At 42.7% G+C, this 5,731-nt stretch overlaps 1 pseudogene; it reads left to right on the top strand.

The window, feature by feature from the left end:
* Positions 1-2,469: 2,469 nt before the first annotated feature.
* On the top strand, positions 2,470-3,333 carry LOC147966254 (uncharacterized; annotated as a pseudogene).
* The last annotated feature ends 2,398 nt before the right edge of the window (positions 3,334-5,731 follow it).

Below are 5,731 nucleotides of genomic sequence, written 5' to 3' on the forward strand. Positions count from 1 at the left end.
CAGTCACGGGCCGGATTGTCATGGGTCAGACCCGTTCCTGGGCCTCATTCCAGCGTTCGGTAGGCCAACCGAAGTAGAACCAACTCGTCCCCACTTAGTGAATATTCGCCTTAGATCCGGAATGCACTGAGACCTCCAAATCGAGGAAACCATGCGGAACGGCTCGTCTCTCCCCCAACCCTATCGCTGCTCTCCTCCTTCCTCCCACGCACAGGTGCGCCATCGCCCCTCTTCCTCTCTCCCTCTCCTCTGCGCCACCGTCCCTCTCCCTCTCTGCGCCACTGGCCATCTCCCTCTCTGCTCCGCCACCCCACTCCAGCTATCGCGCGCCGCCGACCCTCTCCCTCTCTGTGCCGCCGGCCCTCTCCCTCTCAGTGGCGCTGGTCCTCTCCCTCTCTGCGCTACCGCCCATCTCCCTCGCATTCGCGCGCCACTGGCCCATCCCCCTCGCTCTTGCGTTTTACATAGCTCTCCCTCGATCCATTTTCTCACCCCCCTCACTCGATCTGCATGTTAGAAGGGGAAGAAAGCAGGGTCTAGGTGCTACACCGGCGTGGCGGCAGAGCGAAGCACATCCATCTCACTTGAAGGTACAAACTCCTCTTCCTCTCCCCGAGTATATGCTGATGTCCAGTATATTTTTTTGCTCCAATTTTTGTTGTGTAGTACATCTTTTTTGTTCAATTTGCTGCTTTCCAGTACATCTTTGCACTATGTGGTGATGTGTAATAATTTTGATAGCATGCATCAATTGTGGATGGTCAAGAAGATGAACAAAAGAAAAAGGATGGTTAGAGGAGCCGCTGTTTTTGTCACACTTGCTGCAATTGCAGTCATTGTTCGAGCTATAATAAGGAAGAGAAGAACACTTATTACATATGGCCCAATGTATGAAAGAGATCGAATCAGATATGATTATCTAGATCAAAAAATTTGGCAAAGCGATGTGTTATGTAAAAACATGTTAAGGTTTGAAAGAGCTGCATTCTTTTTCTTGTGTGGCATACTCAGGGATCACAAATTGCTAGAAGACAGTCCACATCTTAGCGTGGAGCAACAATTAGCGATGTTTTTTGCATACAATTGGGCATAACCTTCGGAATAGGGTTATTTTAGCCAATTTTTGTAGATCATACAGCACAACCAACATCTATTTTAGAAAGGTTCTCCAAGCCATAGGCAAGCTTCGTAATGATTACATAACGCCACCATCATTGGAGACCCCCACAAAAATTGTAGGAAATCATCGATTTGACCCATATTTTAAGGTAAATTCAGAAACTATTCGTTAGCTATCTAGGTTATATGATATGTTGTTTATTAATACCTGTCACTATATAGGATTGTATTGGAGCTATCGATGGTACACATGTGCGAGCAGGTGTTACCAAAGATGTGGAGCATTCTTTTTGGGGTAGGAAGGCCTTCACCACTCAAAATGTGATGGCAGCGGTAGATTTTGATCTACGCTTCACATATGTGTTAGCTGGTTGGGAAGGGTCAGCACATGATGCTACTGTTTTAGCTGATGCATTAACGCGTGAGAGGGGCTTACAAGTACCACCGGGTAAGAAGTTGCCTAAGATAGAAAATTGTCCAATTGTTATTACCTTACAAGAACCATTGTCACCAATTATTGTTTTTTAGGAAAGTTCTACCTAGTTGATGTTGGCTATGGAGCAAAGCCTGGGTTCTTACCCCCTTTTCGTGGTGTGAGGCAACAATCTAGTCCAAAATGATAGGGAGCTATTCAACCTTAGGCACTCATCTCTACGGGTGACGTTAGAGAGGGCTTTTGGATCTCTGAAGAGGCGCTTCAAAATTTTAGATGATGCCAAACCATTCTTCTCTTTCCCAGTGCAAGTTGACCTTGTTATAGCTTGTTGTGTTCTTCATAATTATGCACTGTCACAAGGGATTGATGAATTTATTATACCGGAAGTGACATGGACCACCCAACCAATTCGAACATCAAGGCAACAAGCAAGTGACGTTAGGGCCGTGGTAGACCATAGGATGCAAATGGTAGCCCAAATGTGGGAAGATAGAAAACTAATGTATGCTAATCTATGAGTGTAGTACACTCCATGTATTTGAACCATGTATTTGTGATGTTTATGCAACTACATTTTAATTTATTTGATGGTTGGGCAGATTGTATCATGTACTAAATTTGAACCATGTATTTGTGATGTTTATGCAACCAAATTTGAATTTATTTGATGGCTGGGCAGATTGTATCATTTACTAAAGTTGAACCATGTATTTGTGATGTTTATGCAACTACATTTGAATTTATTTGATGGCTAGGCAGATTGTATCATTTACTAAAGTTGAACCATGTATTTGTGATGTTTATGCAACTACATTTGAATTTATTTGATGGCTAGACAGGTTGTATCTTTTATTGTTTGGACAGAAATGGAGAGTGTTGGAGCTACAAGTGGGAACTCCGGGAGAGTTGGGATCATTGTTTGGACCAATGCCATGACAAAAAGCATGCTTGGATTTTTGGCTGGTCTTGTTGCTGATGGGAAGAGAACGTCAAGTGGAATCAGGGATGTGCATCATAGACAATGTGCTACTATTTTGAACGAGCAATTCAAGCTTTCTGTCATCGGAGAACAAGTCAAAAACCATATCAAGAAGTGGAGGAATATTTGGACAAAGGTGGTCAATTTGAAGAATTTAAGTGGAGCTCTATGGGATGAAGATACTTGCACAATTAGGCTCAGCAAGGAGCACTATGCAGGGCATTGTATGGTATGCTTCTCACCCCACAAATCTGATTCTTTTTATGTTTGCATTATGCTAATCATTTTGCACAATGTTTGTAGACCCACACAGCTGATGCCCCCTTCCTGAATACCCCAATTGAGCACTATCATGCCACGGCTGCCATTTATGGGACAATTGGGGCCAAGGGGCTGAATGCCAGATCTGACAATGATCTTCTTTCCATTGATCTCGAAGGCGAGGAGAACGGTGAGGTCAACACGTCACCAAATGTTGGTGAGTCTTCTCTCCCCAAAGCACCACCAAAAAAGAAGGCTAAGGTAAAGCATGTTCCTTAAGATCCACTTAGTTTAATTCTCAAAGATGGGTTCAAACTTGTGGCTGATGCGCTTGTGAGGTCTAGTGGAGATGATGATGACATACCAGATGACCTTTGGGATGTAGTCTCCACATTGCCAGATTTTGATGAAGAGCCTGTAGCCCACTACTATATATGCGCATCTTGTGGACAACCCAAAGACTGCAAGAGCCTTCATGAAACTTTCCCAAACCAACAAGTCTCTTTGGGTGAGTAGGTATATCAAGAAGAACTTCTAAATTCGATATGGTTGTATGGTTGTCAAGTATGTGAACTTGAAACGTATGCTTCTAGTGCACTTTGGTTGCTTTTGGAGAGCTTCATACATGAACTAGACGTGTGTGGCTGTCAAGTATGACTTGGACATGTATGGCTCTATTGCACTTTGCTTGCTTTTGGAGAGCTTCGTATGTGAACCACAAATGTATGGCTGTCAAATGTGTTTAACTATGTGCACCTTGTTGAAATCTGTGTTTTATGTGTTGTCATTTATATGTTAACTTGTCAATGCATATTGTTATGTTGTCTTTCTTGAAAATACAAATGATATGATGCCAAAATTTAGAAATTTATGTCATTCCATTTTCCATTCCGTGCTTCCAACCAAACACCGGAACGGAACCAACCCGTTCCTCTCTTTTGCTCCTACCAAACACAGGAATGGAATGGACCCGTTCCTCTGGAATGGAGCCATTCCATTCCATGATAGTTGGTTCCCCAACCAAACACACCGTAAGTTTCTGGTTAATACAATTCTAGCATGAATAACAAACATTTATCATGATATAAGGAAATATAAATAACAACTTTATTATTGCCTCTAGGGCATATTTCCTTCACCAATAAGCAAAAGAAGAACAAGGAAATCTTTTTGGATTTTCTTTTTAGTGCTACTACTAAGCATGCATAGAAAGTACATTACTAAAACTAATTTTTTTGGATTTTCTAAAGTTTTTCAAACACACAAGAAGAAAGCAAGAAAAATAAATCTAAGCATGGATGATACAATGAAAAAGTGTGAACACCGACAAATGGAATGATATGTGAACATGAATATAATGTCTGTGAGAAACACGTACTCCCCCAAGCTTAGGCTTTTGGCCTAAGTTGGTAGTCAATCAGTAGCTAGCCTGGAGGGTAGTATGGATCCTGAGGACCAAGCATCCACTCATCCCACTGCTGAGGAGCGGGCACCCACTGATCCCACTGTGGAAGTGCCTGTGCAGCCTCTGCAGCAGCGTGAGCGTTCCAGTAGGCGAGGATGTTTGCAGGCATAATCCGGTATCCGCCCCTGGCAATAGAATCAAACAAAGCAGGTGCAGGCAAGGGAATAACATCACGAGGTCAGTGTTATAGACTAAGTTATAAGGAATGGCAATGCTAGGACGATCATGTGCAAGAAAGTGATGGTGATCCATGGCTGCACGGTCTAGGTACTGAAGGAAATATTCCCTAGAGGCAATAATAAAGTTATTATTTATTTACTTATATCATGATAAACGTTTATTATTCATGCTAGAATTGCATCAACCGGAAACATGATACATCTGTGAATACATAGACAAACAGAGTGTCACTAGTATGCCTCTACTTGACTAGCTCATTAATCAAAGATGGTTATGTTTCCTAGCCATAGACATGAGTTGTCATTTGATTAATGGGATCACATCATTAGGAGAATGATGTGATTGACTTGACCCATTCTGTTAGCTTAGCACTTGATTGTTTAGTATGTTGCTATTGCTTTCTTCATGAATTATACATATTCCTATGACTATGAGATTATGCAACTCCCGTTTACCGGAGGAACACTATGTGTGCTACCAAACGTCACAACGTAACTGGGTGATTATAAAGGTGCTCTACAGGTGTCTCCAAAGGTACTTGTTTGGTTGGCGTATTTTGAGATTAGGATTTGTCACTCCGATTGTCGGAGAGGTATCTCTAGGCCCACTCAGTAATGCACATCACTATAAGCCTTGCAAGCATTGTAACTAATGAGTTAGTTGCGGGATGATGTATTACAGAACGAGTAAAGAGACTTGTCGATAACGAGATTGAACTAGGTATTGAGATACCGACGATCGAATCTCGGGTAAGTAACATACCGATGACAAAGGGAACAACGTATGTTGTTATGTGGTTCGACCGATAAAGATCTTCGTAGAATATGTAGGAGCCAATATGGGCATCCAGGTCTGCTATTGGTTATTGACCAGAGAGGTGTCTCGGTCATGCCTACATAATTCTCAAACCCGTAGGGTCCGCACGCTTAATGTTCGTTGACGATATAGTATTTATGAGTTATGTATGTTGGTAATCGAATGTTGTTAGGAGTTCCGGATAAGATCACGGACATGACGAGGAACTCCGGAATGGTCCGGAGATAAAGATTGATATATGGGATAATAGTGTTTGGACTCCGGAAGGGTTCCGGAATTCACCGGAAGGGGTTCCGGATGTTTCCTGAAATGTTTGAGTTCGAGAACACTTTATTTGGGCAAAAGGGGAAAGCCCACAAGGTTTTTGGAAAGCGCAAAAGGAAGTATTGCAGAGTCCAGGGGCCAGACGCCAGGGCCCCTGGCGTCTGGGTCCAGACGTCGGGAACCCTGGCGTCTTGTCCTGGAGTCTAAGAAG

The sequence above is a fragment of the Triticum urartu genome, chromosome 6A (assembly GCF_056163025.1).
Source record: "Triticum urartu cultivar PI428250 chromosome 6A, HENAU_Tu73, whole genome shotgun sequence".
Taxonomy (NCBI): Eukaryota; Viridiplantae; Streptophyta; class Magnoliopsida; order Poales; family Poaceae; genus Triticum; species Triticum urartu.